We start from the raw sequence: 18527 nt of genomic DNA on the forward strand, positions 1-18527 counted from the left end.
CGAGGTGAACTCTGCCCGGGCCCCCTACTGCCCGCCCCTTCCTCCCCCATACTCCTGCCCCAACGCCTACACCATGGAGCACCCCACCGCCCACCCCCACTTGTCCTGGACAAATGACATCACGCACTTGTGGCTGAACGTAATTTTTTTTTTTTCTTTCTGAACCTTTTTTTTTTGGATGTAAATAAATATGTGAACCACAAACAGAAAACTAGGTACAAACGTTCAACAAAAGCAATATGTACAAAAATAAAACAATCCAAAGAAACAACTGTGTGCCATAAATAATAAAAAGAAAGCCAGGGAGGATAAAGGGGAGAACTATTTACATGGGGGGGACGGGGCAAACGGGGGGACCAAAAAAACAGGGTCCAACTATATACAAGGGGGGGGGCCATGTCCCGGGCCCCTCGCCCCTATAGCCTGGGACTGGGCGTGGCTGGCCGGGAGCCCCGCCACGCTTGCAGCCTGGTCCGTGGCTGGGTGGGAGCGGGCTGGACCGGAAGGTATGGTGGCTGGCGAGTGTCAGGTGGCTCCAGGGGTCCCTCGGCGCTCTGGCCCTTGCAGGTGGGTGGCGGGGCGACGGCGGACGGGCCGGCGACAGGCAGAGCAGCTGGTGGTGGGGCTGCAGGAGCGGGCAGGGCGGGCAATGGGTCGGCCAGCGCGGCATGGGGGGCCAGGTAGTCCACCAGGCGGTTAAATGTCTGCATGTAGGCCCCCCATGCCTCCTGGCGCCAGGCCAGCGCCCGCTCCTGCAGCTGGAGGTGCTGCTCCGCGACCTCCAGCTGCTGACGGAGGATGGCCAGCAGCTAGGGGTCCGTCGCCAGCGGTGGTTGTAGGCGCGGGATCTGCCGTCTAGCCCAATGCGGGGCCGAGGGGCTGCCCTGGAGCGATGGTCCTGGAGGGCTCTCTGGGACGACTGACACCTTGCCGGCGCTCTCTTCCGGTCCTTGTGATGGTGCAGGTGCAGGACACAGGAGAGGAAGGGGGGAAGAAGAATGGAGACAGGCGTTAGTGTGGGCCCCGAGCCGTGGCCTTTGTCCCCCCCGCCCTGTGCTGCAGGTTCCCCATCCCCATCCCCGGGAGATGCTGCTGTGATGGATGGGGTTCAGGGGTCCCCCTGCCCTGCACCCCGTCCCCTGGTGGGAGCAACTCTCACTGCATCCCGCAGGGTCTGACAGCAGGAGAGCTTTCTTAGGGCACAGATGCCCAGTTTCTGGCAGGAGTGACAGCACCAGCTGTCGGAAGAGACAGTCCTTCCAACCCGTCGTGGGGAGAAGACCCCAAGGGGGGCCCCTCTGGGATGCAGCTTTCCCCCTCCTCAGGCTGGCTGCCTACCAGCACTCCCTTCCCCTAGCCTCTACCTGTGGCCCCCGCCCTCGCCCCCCAATTCCAAGCCAGCTCGGCTCCTCCCTCCTGTTTGTTCAGGGCAGAGGTGTCACCTGCCAGCTGTAGCGCCAGGATCCTCCTTTGGCCCTGGGAGCTATTCGGCTCTGGTTGCTCATATGTAGCCTGAGTCTCCCTTTGGCACTCCCCCCACTCCATCACATGCTGCTGCTGCAGGGTGTCCCAACCCCTCCTCCCGGGGGCCCCTCGAGGTTCCGCTCCCCCCTGGCCCGGGGATGGGGCATGGCACTGTCATGCGGGGTGTGGGGGGCACGGGCTGATGGCTGCAGTGCTGTGAGGGCCATGGCCCTGGTGTCCTTGGGGCCATGGCCATGTGAGCATGTGGGGGGCCCTGGACACATATCTCTTACCCCCGCCCCTCAAGCCCAGGGGCGTCCACCAGAGAGGAGTACCTACCTGTGGGTCCGCTCCCACGGTCCGGAGATCCCCGGGGGTTGGAGGCCCTGCTGCTGCTCCGGGATGGCAGGAGGAAGATCTGCAGGCTGGATTCTGCGGAGGAGGAGCCCCCCTCCTCCCCCTCCTGCCGCGATGTCCCGGGGGTGGCCTCCGGGGGGGGCTCCCGGGGTGCGGGGCTTGCCTCCGGGGCGGACTCCGGCTGCAGGGCCTGCTGGGGCTCGTCAGCCGAGGTGTCAAGGGTGGCCGGAGGGGAGGAGGTGTGCTGGGAGCTCCCTGTAAAAGGAGCAAGTGACGGGGGCGGCCCCAGATTGGCTGGCCGCATCCCGGGCCCGGGAGTAACCCTGCCGCAGCTCCTTCACCTTACTCCTAACGTGGTCAGGAGTGCGGGCATGGTGACCCCGGGCAGCCAGGCCGTCGGCCAGCTGAGCGAACGCATCCGCGTTCCGCCTCTTGCTCCCCATTACCTGGAGCACCTCCTCCTCGCTCCAGAGCCCCAGCAGGTCCCGCAGCTCGGCCTCCATCCAGGAGGGGCCCCGCTGCTGCTTGCCAGCCTGGCTGCCCCTCTGGCTGGGCTGGCTGCCCTGGCTCCCCTTGGGGGGGATCCCCTGGGGGTGCTGGGGGGGCTGCCAGGCGGCCATCGCAGCTCTTTGGGGCTGAGGGTGGTGCAGGCTGGCCGCGTGTGCAGGCTGCAGCCTGCATGTTCCCTCAGCTTCCTGCAGAGGCAGGGAGGGGGAGGGGACCTTTAAGGGGCCGCTCCACGCGGCCACCAGTGAGCTGAGGGGCTGGAGAGAGCGTCTCTCAACCCCCCAGCTGATGGCCGCCATGGAGGACCCAGCAATTTCGACGTTGAGGGATGCGCAACGACTACACTGTCCCTACTTTGACGTTGAACGTCGAAGTAGGGCGCTATTCCTATCCCCTCATGGGGTTAGCGACTTCGACGTCTCGCCGCCTAACGTCGAAGTTAACTTCGAAATAGCGCCCGACGCGTGTAGCCGCGACGGGCGCTATTTTGAAGTTAGTGCCGCTACTTCGAAGTAGCGTGCACGTGTAGACACAGCTATCCAGTCAAAAGGCAGAAATAATCTCGTTACTTAGTTGACCAATCACATAGCATGAAATGCATGAAATGTGACTTCTTAGATTAATTGTTCCCAGACAATCTATTCATATAAATCCATTCAGATAAACAATTTAGCAAAAAAACTCAGAACAAATATTTCCAGACACAGGACTGGCTTATGAATGATTTGCAAACAAAGAAAGCTAAATTTACAACTCGTATTATTTGACCAACCTGCTTCTTAGGCACACAGATCTAGTGCAACTTACTTAGGAAACAGCATATTCAGAAAAGCAATCATGTACTAGACTACTTGCCCAAAATGTATGGTTCATATTTAAATGCTGTCCTTTCTCTGCTGCTCTCCCTACCCAAAATTTTCAGAGAAGTTCCTGTAGGTATTAGTTTGTAAATCCCCATGAGATTCTTTGAGATTAAAAAGATTTCATAATGGTAAAATTTCATATATTGCTATAAGCATCAGGCATCATGGTTTCAGTGTTGTGCATTATCCAACTATCATTTTTCATACACATACTATATTTTAATCAATTTATCAATTTGTGAATCTGATCATCTAAAACTCTAAAGAAAAAAATAAGCCTGGGATGGTGATGGTGATGAAACAACTGTGATCATGCATTTGTGTGATATAGATTCTCTGAAGCACAGAGTCTGTAGCACTATAAAGTAATCAGGTATTCTCTGAGCAGAATGGGAAGCATTCAGCACAATAGATTTGTCTGGTAGAAGAATTGGGGATGCTCATTTTCAGATGCCCAGAAAAGTAGTGAAAGCAATACATGCTCACATTCATATGTCTAGGAAGAATGAAAAAAAAAAAAAAAAAGAGGAGGTGAGTGTATCAAGTGAAATACAAAGAGATGCCCCAGAACATTATCCTAATATGACATCTCCATTTAACAGGATAAATTTTTATCTGATTTACCATAGTGTAAAGATGGAGTAAGTCCCCTGAATTTAAATTAGAGTTAAATATGTGCAACAAATGTGCAACTAGCAAGATGGTGTAAGAGGAAACAAGTCCTTGCTACCTTATCTAATACTGTAACATCCATTTCTGACAGTCCCTGGTCTGAACTTAGCCATAGAATAAGCCCTGTCAGCTCAGGGGCCTGTGCCTACTCATTACTGGGATTGAAATTGGTCTCTACAGAATGCCACGTGTGTCTAAATCAGAACCATTTTGCACTCCCACTCAATGTCAATTTCTTAGAAGTTACATAAGTTTCACTTCCATTTTCCACTAAACTTATACCACTGTTTACAATACTGTGGAATTTGTCCCAGTGACTTCATGGGATCTGTACCTATCTTTTCCAAATGCTATTTGGCCCCATCTCTTTGTAGCCCACTTTTTCATGGTCACTAGCGCTAGCAAAATATTTTGTTTCATTTGCCAAATGAGCGTAGAAAGTTGATTTAAAAATATATATTAAAATAATGTTCACAGTAGGTCAAAAATCACTCCTGATCTAGTCACAGAATAAGAGTGAAAGCCAGTAGAGATGCACCCTTCAAGGTGAGGCACAGTAGAACACTGATAACAATAACCATCATCATCATTGTGAGCTGCATCCCTTATTTTACGTTATATCCCATCTGCTCCATTCATAAGTACATTTGCCATCTTGGTTTGAACGCAGCCGAGAAGTCTCGAAAGTTGGAAAAATAAAAATACCCCAGAATTTAAAGATATAGTAACCATATACATTTAAACCAAACCAAAACAAAACAAAACAAAAACAAACAAACAAACAAAACTATATGCATCACAGAAAGGCATAATAGCTCTGCCTTTGTTGACCTTATTTTGTGCAGTACTACAGATCTTGAATCCTAGGGATGACAATCTGATGCCTTTCAATACTACATTCACTTTTTAAAAAATGACAATCTGGAAGCTTTTAGTAATAAACCATCCCCTGAAACCAGGTCTGGCAATAATACCATTCATGTTTCATGAAATGAAAAGATCCCAGAAGTCAATCTAGAAAGGACGTGTTGATCTTTTAATATTCTCGACACAGCCACATGACCAAGCCTGGAATCAATTCACTGGACGTTTAGTACCCTGCAAACACCTTCACAGACAAACTCCTGTGGGTCCAAGCCTTCCAAATGGCAGCCATTTGGCCAGCTGCCAAGCCAGGAAACTTGGATCTGTGCATTACAGCTGCCTTCCATTTTAAATGTATCAAACTGATCTCAGATGATAGTTCATCTGTAACTATTTGATATGAATTGTTTAAAACACGCTGCTTCTTGAGAATTGAAAAGAAATGAAATATTATCTGTGAGTTAAGCCTGCATTAAAAAAATCAAAACATTAATAAATGGCAGAAAATAGCATCCTAATGGGCCCAATGAAGAATAAAACTTTATAGTGATTTTTCCAGCAGAATGAAGTAATATCAGAAAAGGGTGCCTCTTCTGGACTTAATTATCTCAGTTTCCTGTCTTCATTCATTCCAAGGAAACTTCAATCAGATCAGATGAAGAATTCCTCCCAGCACAGACATATGTAACCACTGATAGGCAGATTCCAACCTAAGACCTCTAGAGCTCAGTGCAGGACCTTCTATAGGTGGAACTAAAACCAGCTGGCTCTCAGCTAAGGCTGTAGGGGAGACTCATTCTTTCTGGAAGTGGTTTAGGTGCCACTACATGGAACAGTGAACCACTCTGTGTAGTTGTGTGGGTTACACATACAGCTTACTACGTTACTTTTAATAGATCTGAAAGGAGGCAATACAAGAGCTGCAGAACCTATTCCGCAGAGCATATCAGTGTTGTAGCGATGCCTGCTCATGCCACTAGAGTTAAGGGTCTGTCCAGGGTCTCTGCCTAGGAAGAAGAACCTATATTTTCCCAGTAAGTGGAGTAACATAAATGCATAGATTCCCTAATTTTTTTAAACACTGCTTTATGTACAACCATTGTAAGTATCTTGAACTCTATTGTTACGTATGAGTGTGCATGAGAATAACAGGGAATTCAGCAAACGTTTAGGATCAAAAACTGCAGGTGAAAAAGTTATTCTATGTTTTACACACGGCATTGCTCTCAATGTGCAGATGATAGATGCTCTTATATGGAGTTGATGTGTGGAAAATAAGCCACCCACATGTGGCAGGAATCAGGGTCTGCTGCAGTTAGTCTCCAGCCAGTCTTATCAGTGGAGCTGCCCTGCAGCAGGTTGACTGATTGGCAGTGTCACATGAGAGGCAGCAGGAGCCAGCAGAAGCTCATTGACTTTTCAATGTCTTTTCCATCCATCATGCCTGCTTCTGCAATATCTTGTTGTTCTTTCTATTGCTTTGCACCCACCCTGCCTCTACCCTGCCTTTGCCTTGAGTCCCTCCTTGCCTGATATCCTGCTCACTACAGTTCCTGCCTTCTGGTTTGACCCTTGGCATTGGCTTTTGACTACAGATACTGGATAGATCAGGGTCAGCTACCCCTGGCACAGGTGCCAAGAGTGGCATGTGAGCCTATTTTTCATTAGCACATGAGGAAGAAGCTCAGCCCAGATCCTTCTCCTCCATGCAGATGAGAGCCTGCTCAAAGCCATGTTGCCTGTAGAATAAAAGACCAGCTAATGCAACCAACCACTACCTAAAACATTAATTAATGAAGCTGTTGTATGTAGGAGCATTAGTGACTAAAGAGGATCACCAGCACTCTGACCATAGAAGTCAAAAGGCTTAATTTTGTTACTCCCCCTAGGCAAGTTTACTTCTGACACTGGATCTGATGCGAATACTTAGGTCAATGCCTCCCCCAATTAGTGGGCCTGATACACATTACAACCACTAGGCTAGATTGCCCTCATCCTTGTCAGCTGATTGAGAAGCTCCATAAATTTAATCAGCAGTTCTCAGCAGTACCATGGACCTTGTTAAGACCTAGTGGAACTGGTGAATGCTGTCCACAACATTGAGGTGAAAGCAACCAACTGCCATCAAAGAATGCGGCTGTGCAGCTGCACTTGGCACTGTCCACCTGCTACTGCACATCAAATATGCTAGCAATTGGGACAAGTTTGGGAGTTCCTGAACAAGTTTTGGCTCCTGTAACTATTGTTACTTTCTAAATTATTCCTCACAGTACAGGCCAGATAGGCTGTGATCTGGGCTTTTCACTTCCTGCAACAGTCCAGCCTCCACTTATGACAATTAGGAGAATTTTGAGGCAACCCTCTGGGTTATACGGCAGGGATACAGGCCCCTTTGCCAAGTGTACTATTGAATTTCATTGTCTGACTTCTGATAAAGACGATACTGTATCACTTCTGTCTGTGATAAAACAAGATATAACTGATGAGCTTGTGTGGGTTTACTTCTGTTCACTTTGAAGAGTCCAATGGACTTCCGCATTAGAATCAATGACTGCCTCCCAGAGTATAGTCTGAGTAGTATTGTCAGTATACCTCTATTTTCTGAAGACTTCCATTCACACTCACCCATAATACCTTAAATGTTCAAGTCTTCCCTGGCATTATAGCTCAAGCAAGTGAATCACATTTTCCATCCCTTTAAACTCAGAGAAACCCATCCCAAGTGTTAAAGATCATACAATACTTTCTAATATCTGAAAACATCCAGGCAGCTGAATCAGAGGCAGGTATACTGATCTCTCCTTCAGTTTCAGTTTGTGATCATTTACTAGTGAGGGAAAAGGAGTAGGAAAATGGATGCATTGTCTCAAAGGATGAATACTACAAACCCAGTGAGGGGAATACAATTACAATTCCAAAGCCCAATGACTTCATTTTTGCTACCATAAGCTCTGATCTGTTGCTATCCCTCTCTCAGTGAGTGATCATCTTGCTGTTCAAACACATCAAGCCTTATATCATAACCCAGACAGGACCTCTAAAATCTTCATGTTCCAGAATGGTATCCTTTAAGTCAAAAGGATCCACTTTATTTTGAATGCTGCAGCTTTGTTATGATGCTACCCTAGTGGGCCACTTTGACAGTTCCAAGATAGAAGACAGTTTCCAGAAACATTTAGTAGCTTGTTTATGGATATTTGTTTAATCCTACATAGATTCTTGTGGTCATTGCAGTTGGACCAAGTTTTTCCAGCCCTTACCCATTCCACCCAGTCCTTGGGCCATAATTTCCAAGTACTTTATTGTCAAATTACCATGTTCCCAAGGCCACACTACTATTGCAATGGTGGTTGATTATATATTATTCAAGATGGTGCATTTTATTCCATGGTAACAGCTTCCTCCTTTTGTAAGCAACATCTTTCACCTTGATGGCTTGCCTACAGTTGTAGTATTTAAATGAGGATCTCTGATTATTTACCAGTTCTGTTAAGAATTTTGATGTCACCAGGGTATCAGGGTCCTGATGTCAAAAACCCATCACCTCAGAATCAATGTGGAGAGCCCTCCACAGATACAAATTTGGTATCTGCATCTGTATCCACAAAAATGAGCCATAGATATCTGTGGACGTAAAGCAGATATCTGCAAATTTGCATGGTTCTACATACAAAATTTGTATCTGCATCCATATTTGCAAAAATGAGCCACAAATATCCACATCCTTGGATACACACCGATACAAAGTGGATATCTCTGTATTAGTATGGCTCTACCAACATGCAGGTGGACTGACTCAATCACATCCTCGAACAGTACTTATGCTGCTTCCTAAACTATCATCAAGATGATCATCTGTCTCTAGTTCTTCATGACTAGATTTCTTACAACAAGGCCTACTTAAAAACAGACACCCATCTTTACCAATTACGGTTTCCATTTACATACTCATCCATTGAATCTCACAATTACTAAATCCAGAAGGTACACCAAGAAATTCAGAATGTCACAATTTGCAAAGATGACATATAAATGGTATTCCAGCTGGTCTTGTTAACCCCTAATTTTGGGAGAAGGGATAATGTATGGCTGTCCTTAAAAACAAAAACAAAAACAAAAATAAACTACCATCAACTCACCCTTTTACAAAGCTGTATAGTATGAACTTAGGACCTTTCCATACCAAAAAACAGATTAACTCAGTTACACGGTGAAGTCATATAGGGAGAGGAGAGACAAAAGCCTGCCTGTCATCCATTCTTGGATAGCAGGGCGTGTTATATTTTGCATGCAGTGTGTCTCTTTTGGCAAACTGTTCTTGGTAGCTTAAGCTACCTATGCTAAAATTCTAATAGTTTATTGAAGCTGGGAGGTGGATGGGGGACTGGCACTCATAAACAAATAAATGGTTCCTGTACCTCCAGCAGATCTACAGAGATTCTTCATGTTTTGGATAAATTGTTATTTAGCGACTGTGTGAAGTCTCAGATTCAGATCCAGATTTCAAGTACACAAATTAAAGACCACTCTGGTCTGTGGGTTTTGTTGTGCCCATTATCAAAATACTAAAAACTCCCAAAAAGTTCAGGAAGACTTTAGCTATTGGATTTTGTTATGGGGCAGTCTCTAGTACTATTTTATGAAACAACTTGTTTCAAACAGAGATAAGAGAGCTCTTCAGAAAAAAATATATAAATTCTTAAGAAATCTAAATACAAGGTCACAACTTCCTTCTATAGTAACAGAATTAATCTCAATATCAGGAAAAGAACTACATGTATACAGCAAAAGAATTCTCACAGAGAAAATTAGGGGAATCTATATGCACAATAAATTCCAGCTGATGTTATAAAAATGTTGGCAAGTGGCATGCCTCAGTGTAAATATGGAGACATCCATCTGCTTTACTGTGATAGCACATCCATGCCAGAGAAGGTACAATGGTTGGTTTTGTTAGACCCTTAAGGGCCACCAATTCAGTTGGAAGCAGTTTGGAACAAGGTGTTAGCTGAAGTATAGGGAAATCAGTTTGTACAAGTATCAGGGAGGTAGCTGTGTTAGTCTGTAGCTTTGAGAACAACAAGAAGTCCTGTGGCACCTTATAGACTAACATATTTTGAAGCATAAGCATTTGTGGGCAAAGACCAGCTTCATCAGATGCATCTGATGAAGCGGATCTTTGCCCATGAAAGCCTACGCTTCAAAATATGTTAGTCTATAAGGTGCCATAGGACTTGTTCTCACTTTCTACAAGTTTCTCAGCAGCAGGATTAAGGAAAGGGACAATGGAAAATTCCCAGCTGCAGAACAAAAGGACCAAGGTTACAAAGCAGAGGGTTAAGGAAATTCATGATACATACTCAGGTGGTTTGGGCAAGAGAGAGGAAGAGACGTGCCTGCTTTTCTGTAGTAGAGAGCCCCTGCTTCAGAGTGGGAGCATCCAAGGTGAAAGGAGTATAGCTCTTAGAAATCTAGAAGGAGAAGCAACCATGTTCTGGATGAGAAACAATGTTCAGGAAGACAAGGGAGAAAAGACAGATTATAGATTCCTTAGGCATTCTGGCCAATACCCAAAGAATGCTTGAAAGGGAAGGGAAATGAGGCAGGAAATTGTCTATAGGACCATTTTATGTATATATATGCTAGATCTGTGAATTTCTAATCCTAAGTAAAGAGTAATGATATGCAGAATCCTTTTGCAAATTCTGTGTGCGTGTTTGTTACTACATGCCACTAAGTATTAACACAGTAAACCCACAGCAGATGCATGGTTAGACAGCTGGGAGAAGGTATGCATAAGTTAGACCTCTGAGCTATCAGTGCTGGTCCCAAAGGCAAGAAAGTTGGACTGTGGAATCTGAAGTCTAAGAAGGTGGTGTTGAACAGACTATCTTCACTCTCTGCATTTGCAAAAAGGACAAACCCAGAAACAGTCTTAGGAACCTTAAAGCACCCAGGGCTCGTTCATATGTATAAATGGCCTAGATTTGACTATGCTGACACCGTTTTCGCATTGACTTTTTAAAACAAGTTCCTCTGTGTAGGTATTTGCATGGCCTAATATAATATCTGAGGACTCAGTAAACTCCAGAAAATAAGTTAGTTGGTAAGAAATTTGATAGAAAGATGATTTTAAGCAACTATTGCATAATGCTCATGGAAACTTAATTTCAGATTAGCCATTGTGCCTGGTTACACCAAAAAATCTGCTTGTAAATCTCTACTTATATCAGGAAAAATAATCTTACTGTTTGACCTGTGTCCACTCACAGAGTTCAGAGTATGAATATAATTTATTTGCAATGAACTCCTTCCCACCCCAGAATCTTTCACTAAAATTATATGGCACAATTTCAAATGAAAATAAATTTCAGACAACACAATCTGCTCACAGATGAGATGCAAACAGGAAAAAAAAAAGGTGAAAATCACTGAATAAATTATTCATTATAAATAATTAGCCCAACTCTAATCAGGATAGCTGTAGGTGTGGATTATTATGCAAAAGCCACTGAAGTTCTTAAATAACTCTAATCCTCTTTACAAATATGCAGTATATCTAGAGGCTAGATTGTGAAATGTTATTTAGTTAGTGAACACTTACTCAACTGATCAATCCCATTGCAGTCAATAGCACTTTTTTTGTGAGTAAGTGCTAAACTAACAGGAATAAAGATCCTTAATTAGTAATGAATAAGGGGAGGGAAGAGAAATCCAGTCAACAGGTAAGTCATAGATCCAAGTCACATTGTCAAATAATTTTTTCAATTACTTAGTAACAAAGAGAAAGCCTTGCTAGTTTATATACTATCAAAACAAAAAAGCAGTTAAGTAGCACTTTAAAGTGCTACTTTACTGCTTTTTTTTTTCAGTTACGTAAGGCTTCATTATCTCTTTAGAACACATACCAAGTGAAATGCAGACCGCTGCCCTTATGTTTTAGCTGAATAGTTATTGCAGCAGATACAAAAAAAGATGAATACTGTACATGAAAACCGATCTGATAGGAAATCACAGAGAGGTCATTGGGCACTAAGGCTATGTCTACATTCACACACCCCTTTTGGAAGGGGGTGCTAATGAGAAACATCAGGATATGCTAATGGGGAACTGCATAATGGCAGCTGCAACATTTCAAAAATGCCACTTTTGATTGAGCATGGCTGGCCTATATTGGATTCTTTCCAGAAGGACCCCACAGATGTCAAAATCCCCTTTTCCTATTTGCAACTCCTCATTGCATATTGTAGTGTGTCTCATTAGCATCCCCCTTTCAAAAGAGGGTGTGAATGCAGACATAGCCTCAGAGTGCTTGCTACATTCTGATCCTGGGGAGGAAGCATAGCCCTATACTAAAATTATTGAATTAAGGCCAAAATCTATAGTTTCTGATTCCCCTCTAAGGGATTCAAGTACCTGCTTGTGCTTACTCTTCTCAGAGCACTCTTTATCATCTGTACTTCTTATCCAGGAACTGAACCAGCGAAGGAAAAGTCCTTTTTATATCCGTCTCAGCTGGTTCTTCATTGGCTCCAGCTGTCCTGATTACCCTGGCTCCCTTGAGTCTCCAAGCCTCCTAATTGGCCCCAGGTTGTTTTATTGTGCTTAATTGCCCTGAATGCTTCTAGAAGGTTCCTGCTTTTTCTGGATCAGAGCTTGCTAGTTTATACTGGGAACAGAGACATATTCAGTCTAGGGCTAATATACCTCCCATCCACTACTCTTCTGTTACCTTCTGGTCTGATCCTGTCAACTACTTTTATGGGGATACTAATACTGACCTACCTGCCACAGCTATTGTGAGGATAAATTCGTGTGTGTGTGTGTGTGTGTGTGTGTGTGAGAGAGAGAGAGAAAGAAAGTGTGCATACATGTGTGCATGTGTGCATGCACATAAGATACTAGACTGGTGATGTCAGTGTCAGAACAAAGAAGAATACTCATCTTCTGATCTGAGAAAGTTACAGGGCTTTTAATTTGTGTGAAACTCCTTAAGATTATTAAGGAAAAGGAACACCGATGCCATGGTGGCAAAGTTGTATTAATAGTTCTGCAAGTGGTGTAACACAGTAAACTGATGAGAAGATGCTGCTCTGACAGGGAAATTCCCTGCTTTTGTTGGTCTACGTCAAACTCTCAGTGCTATTAAGATGTAGTTCTCTTTTTAATTTAATTTTGTGTCTAATTAACACGAGTACTCCTTCATGTATTATGACAGCATGTTAAATGCCATGTTGCCTTTCACTTAGCAACTTAATGATTCATGACCTGAATGATAATTGACACATGAATTGTGATTTCAGCACATGAATGCTGTTTTGTCAATGTGCCATCGCCTGATCCCTCCTCCCACTCAAACTGAGTAAAATGCAAGAAACAGACTGAATTCCCAGATGCTAAGAACATGGTACAGTTGTTCTTCATTACATACAGCTGCCAAGCTGCTATGCCACACTGGCTACGTCTACACGTGAAGCCAACATCGAAATAGCTCATTTCGATGTTGCGACATCGAAATAGGCTATTTCGATGAATAACGTCTACACGTCCTCCAGGGCTGGCAACGTCGATGTTCAACTTCGACGTTGCTCAGCCCAACATCGAAATAGGCGCAGCGAGGGAACGTCTACACGTCAAAGTAGCACACATTGAAATAGGGATGCCAGGCACAGCTGCAGACAGGGTCAACGGGCAGACTAGCGCTTCCGGGGCAACAGCTAGCCGCTCCCTTAAAGGGCCCCTCCCACATACACTCAGCCTGCACAGCACGCGGTCTGAGGAGCCATAGGCACACAGACCCCGGGCGCCGCAGTCATGGACCCCCAGCAGCAGCAGCAGCAGCAGCAGCAGCAGCAGCAGCTAGAGGTCCACCCAGCCCTCCCGGCAGGAGCAGGGCTTGCCCTGACCCATGCCATGTGGGAGGCAGCTGACTACCTTCTTGCCCCAGGGGAGGAGATGCCCCCAGGGCAGCAGGGCTCAACCCCTACCCCTGCAGCACCCCGCTCCACCCACCGCCTCACACGCCAGCGGCTGTGGAGCTACCCCACCAGCACCAACTGGTGGGAGCGGCTGGTGCTTGGGGAGTGGGACGACGACCACTGGCTCAGGAACTTCAGGATGACCCGCCAGACATTCCTGGAGCTGTGCCAGTGGCTCACCCCCGCACTCAGGCACCGGGACACTGCCATGTGGCGTGCCCTCCCTGTGGAGAAACGGGTCGGCATCGCTGTCTGGAAGCTGGCCACTCCGGACAGCTACCGATCCGTGGGGCAGCAGTTTGGTGTCGGAAAGGCCACCGTCGGGGCTGTCTTCATGGAGGTAAGAGAACCCACGGGGGGAGGCCAGGCCAGGGCAGGGGGGCCAGGGCAGGGCAGGGCAGGGCAGGGCGGGGGGCCAGGGCAGGGGGGCCAGGGCAGGGCAGGGCAGGGCAGGGCAGGGGCCCAGGGCAGGGCAGGTGGGCCAGGGCAGGGCAGGGCAGGCCAGGGGGGCCAGGGCAGGGCAGGGCAGGCCAGGGGGGCCAGGGCAGGGCAGGGCAGGGCAGGGCAGGGGGGCCAGGGCAGGGCAGGGCAGGGGGGCCAGGGCAGGGCAGGGCAGGGCCACGCACACCCTGCTCACCCCTCATTGGGGCTGTCCCATGTGCTTTCTCTGCAGGTCGTGCGTGCCATCAACGCCATGCTCCTGCACAGGCTCGTGAGGCTGGGCGACCCAGATGCCACTGTCGCCGCCTTTGCCACCCTGGGCTTCCCCAACTGCTTCGGGGCTCTGGATGGGACTCACATCCCCATCCGCGCCCCGCATCACAGTGGCGGACGATACCTCAATCACAGGGGCTACCATTCTGTCGTCCTCCAGGCCTTGGTGGACAGCCGGGGATGTTTCCAGGACATTTACGTGGGCTGGCCTGGCAGCACCCACGACGACTGGGTTTTCCGGAACTTGGGCCTGTGCCGCCGGCTGGAGGCGTGGACCTACATCCCCCAGCGGGAGATCTCTCTGGGGGACACCACCATGCCCTTCTGCGTCATCGCAGATGCGGCCTACCCCCTCCGGCCGTGGCTCATGCACCCCTACACGGGCCATCTCTCCGCTAGCCAGGAGCGCTTCAACGAGCGCCTGAACCGTGCGCGCCAGGTGGTGGAGCGCTCATTTGGCCACCTCAAGGGACGCTGGTGATGTCTCCTGAGCCGCCTGGATGCGGGCCCCAACAACATCCACCAGATTGTGGGTGCCTGCTGCTCCCTGCACAATTTGGTCAAGAGCAAGGGGAAGACCTGTCTGCAGGGCTGGGCCGCGGAGGCTGGCAGGGCACATGTGCAGCCACCTGCTGCCCCCAGTCGGCAGGTGGACCCCGAGGGGACCCGGGTCCGGGAGGCCCTGCGGGCCCACTTCGACCAACAGGCCGCGGGGTGAACTCTGCCCAGGCCCCCTACTGCCCGCCCCTTCCTCCCCCACACTCCTGCCCCAACGCCCACACCATGGAGCACCCCACCGCCCCCCCCCACTTGTCCTGGACAAATGACAGCACGAACTTGTGGGTGAACGTAAAGTATTTTTTCGTCTTTACGAAACTTTTTTTTTTTTTGTAAATAAATAAATATGTGAAACACAAACCAAAAAGGAGGGACAAACGTTCAACCAAAGCAAGATGTGCACAAATAAAACAATACAACAACAAAGCAAAGAAGTGTGCGCCATCAACAAAAAAGAAAAGCAGGGAGGAGAACGGGGAGAACTATTTACATGGGGGGGACGGGGCAAACGGGGGCACCAAAAACAAACATTCAAACTATATACAACAAGGGGGGGGCCACGTCCCGGGCCCCTCGCCCCTAGAGCCCAGCACTGGGCGTGCCCAGCCGGGAGCCCCGCCGTGCCTGCAGTCTGGTCCGTGGCTGGGTGGGAGCGGGCTGCACAGGAAGGTATCGGCGCCGGTGAGTCTCAGGTGGCTCCAGGGGTCCCTCGGCGCTGTGGCCCTCGTGGGTGGGTGGTGGGGCGACGGCGGACGGCCTGGCGACGGCTGGAGCAGCTGGTGGTGGGGCTGCAGGAGCGGGCAGGGCAGGCGATGGCGCGGCCGGCGTGGCATGGGGGGCCAGGTAATCAACCAGCCGGTTGAATGTCTGCATACAGGCCCCCCATGCCTCCTGGCGCCAGGCCAGCGCCCGCTCCTGCAGCTGGAGGTGCTGCTCCAACACCTCCAGCTGCCGGCGGAGGATGGCCAGCAGCTGGGGGTCCGTCGCTGCCGCTGGTAGTAGATGCGGGGTCCGCCGCCTTGCCCTCCGCGGGGCCGGTTGTTCCTCGGCCAAGGGGCTGCCCTGGAGCGAGGGTCCCGGAGGGCTCTCCGGGACAACTGAGGCCTCGCCGGCGCTCTCTTCCGGTCCTTCGGATGGTGCAGGACACAGGAGAGGAGGGGGGAAAGAAGAATGGAGACAGGCGTTAGTGTGGGCCCCGAGCCGTGGCCTTTGTCCCCCCCGCCCTGTGCTGCAGGTTCCCCATCCCCGTCCCCGGGAGATGCTGCTGTGATGGATGGGGTTCAGGGGTCCCCCTGCCCTGCACCCCGTCCCCTGGTGGGAGCGACTCTCACTTCACCCTGCAGGGTCTGACAGCAGGAGAGCTTTCTTAGGGCACAGATGCCCAGTTTCTGCCAGGAGTGACAGCACCAGCTGTCGGAAGAGACAGTCCTTCCAACCCGTCGTGGGGAGAAGACCCCAAGGGGGGCCCCTCTGGGATGCAGCTTTCCCCCTCCTCTGGCTGGCTGCCTACCAGCACTCCCTTCCCCTAGCCTCTACCTGTGGCCCCCGCCCTTGCCCCCCAATTCCAAGCCAGCTCGGCTCCTCCCTCCTGTTTGCTCAGGGCAGAGGTGTCACCTGCCAGCTGTAGCGCCAGGATGCTCCTTTGGCCCTGGGAGCTCCTCGGCTCTTGTGGCTCATATATAGCCTGAGTCTCCCTTTGGCACTCCCCCCACTCCATCACATGCTGCTGCTGCGGGGTGTGCCACCCCCTCCGCCCGGGGGCCCCTCGAGGTTCCGCTCCCCCCTGGCCCGGGGATGGGGCATGGCACTGTCATGCAGGGTGGGGGGGGCAGAGGCTGACGGCTGCAGTGCTGTGAGGGCCATGGCCCTGGTGTCCTTGGGGCTATGGCCATATGAGCGTGTGGGGGGCCCTGGACACATCTCTGTTACCCCCGCCCCTCAAGCCCAGGGGTGTCCACCAGAAAGGGGTACCTACCTGTGGGTCCGCTCCCATGGTCCGGAGATCCCCGGGGGTCGGAGGCCCTGCTGCTGCTCCGGGATGGCAGGAGGAGGATCTGCAGGCTGGATTCTGCGGAGGAGGAGCCCCCCCCCCTCCTCCTCCTCCTCCTCCTGCCGTGATGTCCCGGGGATGGCCTCCGGGGGGGGCCCCCTCGGGGTGCAGGGCTTGCCTCCGGGTCGGACTCCGGCTGCAGGGCCTGCTGGGGCTCGTCAGCCGAGGTGTCAAGGGTGGCCGGAGGGGAGGAGGTGTGCCGGGAGCCCAGGATGTCCCTGAGCTCCCTGTAAAAGGGGCAAGTGACGGGGGCGGCCCCAGATCGGCTGGCTGCATCCCTGGCCCGGGCATAACCCTGCCGCAGCTCCTTCACCTTACTCCAGACATGGTCCGGAGTGCGGGCAGGGTGACCCCGGGCAGCCAGGCCGTCGGCCAGCCGAGCGAATGCATCTGCGTTCTGCCTCTTGCTCCCCATTACCTGGAGCACCTCCTCCTCGCTCCAGAGCCCCAGCAGGTCCCGCAGCTCGGCCTCCATCCAGGAGGGGCCCCGCTGCCGCTTCCCAGACTGGGTGGCCCTCTGGCTGGGCTGGGTGCCCTGGCTCCCCTTGGGGGGGCTCCCCTGGGGGCGCTGGGGGGGCTCCTGGCTCGCCATCGCCGCTGTGTGGTGGGCTGAGGGCTCTGCAGGCTGCCCGCGTGTGCAGGCTGCAGCCTGCACGTTGCCTCAGCTTCCTGCAGAGTCAGGGCGGGGAAGGGGACCTTTAAGGGGCCGCTCCATGCGGCCACCAGTGAGCTGAGGGGCTGGAGAGAGCGTCTCTCAACCCCCCAGCTGATGGCTGCCATGGAGGACCCAGCAATTTCGACGTTGCGGGACGCGGATCGTCTACACTGTCCCTACTTCGACGTTGAACGTCGAAGTAGGGTGCTATTCCTATCTCCTCATGGGGTTAGCGACTTCGACGTCTCGCCGCCTAACGTCGAAGTTAACTTCGAAATAGCGCCCGACGCGTGTATCCGCGACGGGCGCTATTTCGAAGTTAGTGCCGCTACTTCGAAGTAGCGTGCACGTGTAGACACAGCTACTATGCTAATAACTCATCTACACTTTAGCCAGCGCTACATCAGTGGAGACATGAGAATCCAGAATGAAATGAGCAAAATAAATGCAGCAATCTCAACACACCCACCATAGCATCAGTGTCAAACCTTTTTTTTTTCCCCCATGTTGCTACAGATCTGGAGATAAACTGGCAATGCAAGACAGTTCTCTGTCTCCTTTTCCAGTTACTCTGAACTTCCTTCATCACTAACTTTAAAGTATAATTGCTTTAATTGCTGCTTAAGAAAAGTTCCAGATTTACATATTGATGAATGAAAAGCTCTATTTATATACCTAGCTTAAAATTCGACCTTGCACAGAAGGGATATGCAGGGCCTAAACTTCACTAAAGTCCCACATTCAGCTTTCAACTTTGATGTTAAATTCAATGTAAACCTAATATGGGCCTTCTACCCTGGAGCATATTTCATCCGTACAGAACATGTGTAAAGCAGCTGACTACT

The 18527-nt window shown here is 50.0% G+C and overlaps 1 long non-coding RNA gene across 1 annotated transcript in view; it reads right to left on the reverse strand.

Annotated features, from left to right (window-relative positions):
- Positions 1 to 18527, reverse strand: part of LOC142015440 (uncharacterized) — a 71422-nt gene that overhangs the window by 46988 nt on the left and 5907 nt on the right. The window lies entirely within an intron of this gene.

The sequence above is a fragment of the Carettochelys insculpta genome, chromosome 6, assembly GCF_033958435.1.
Source record: "Carettochelys insculpta isolate YL-2023 chromosome 6, ASM3395843v1, whole genome shotgun sequence".
Lineage (NCBI taxonomy): Eukaryota > Metazoa > Chordata > Testudines > Carettochelyidae > Carettochelys > Carettochelys insculpta.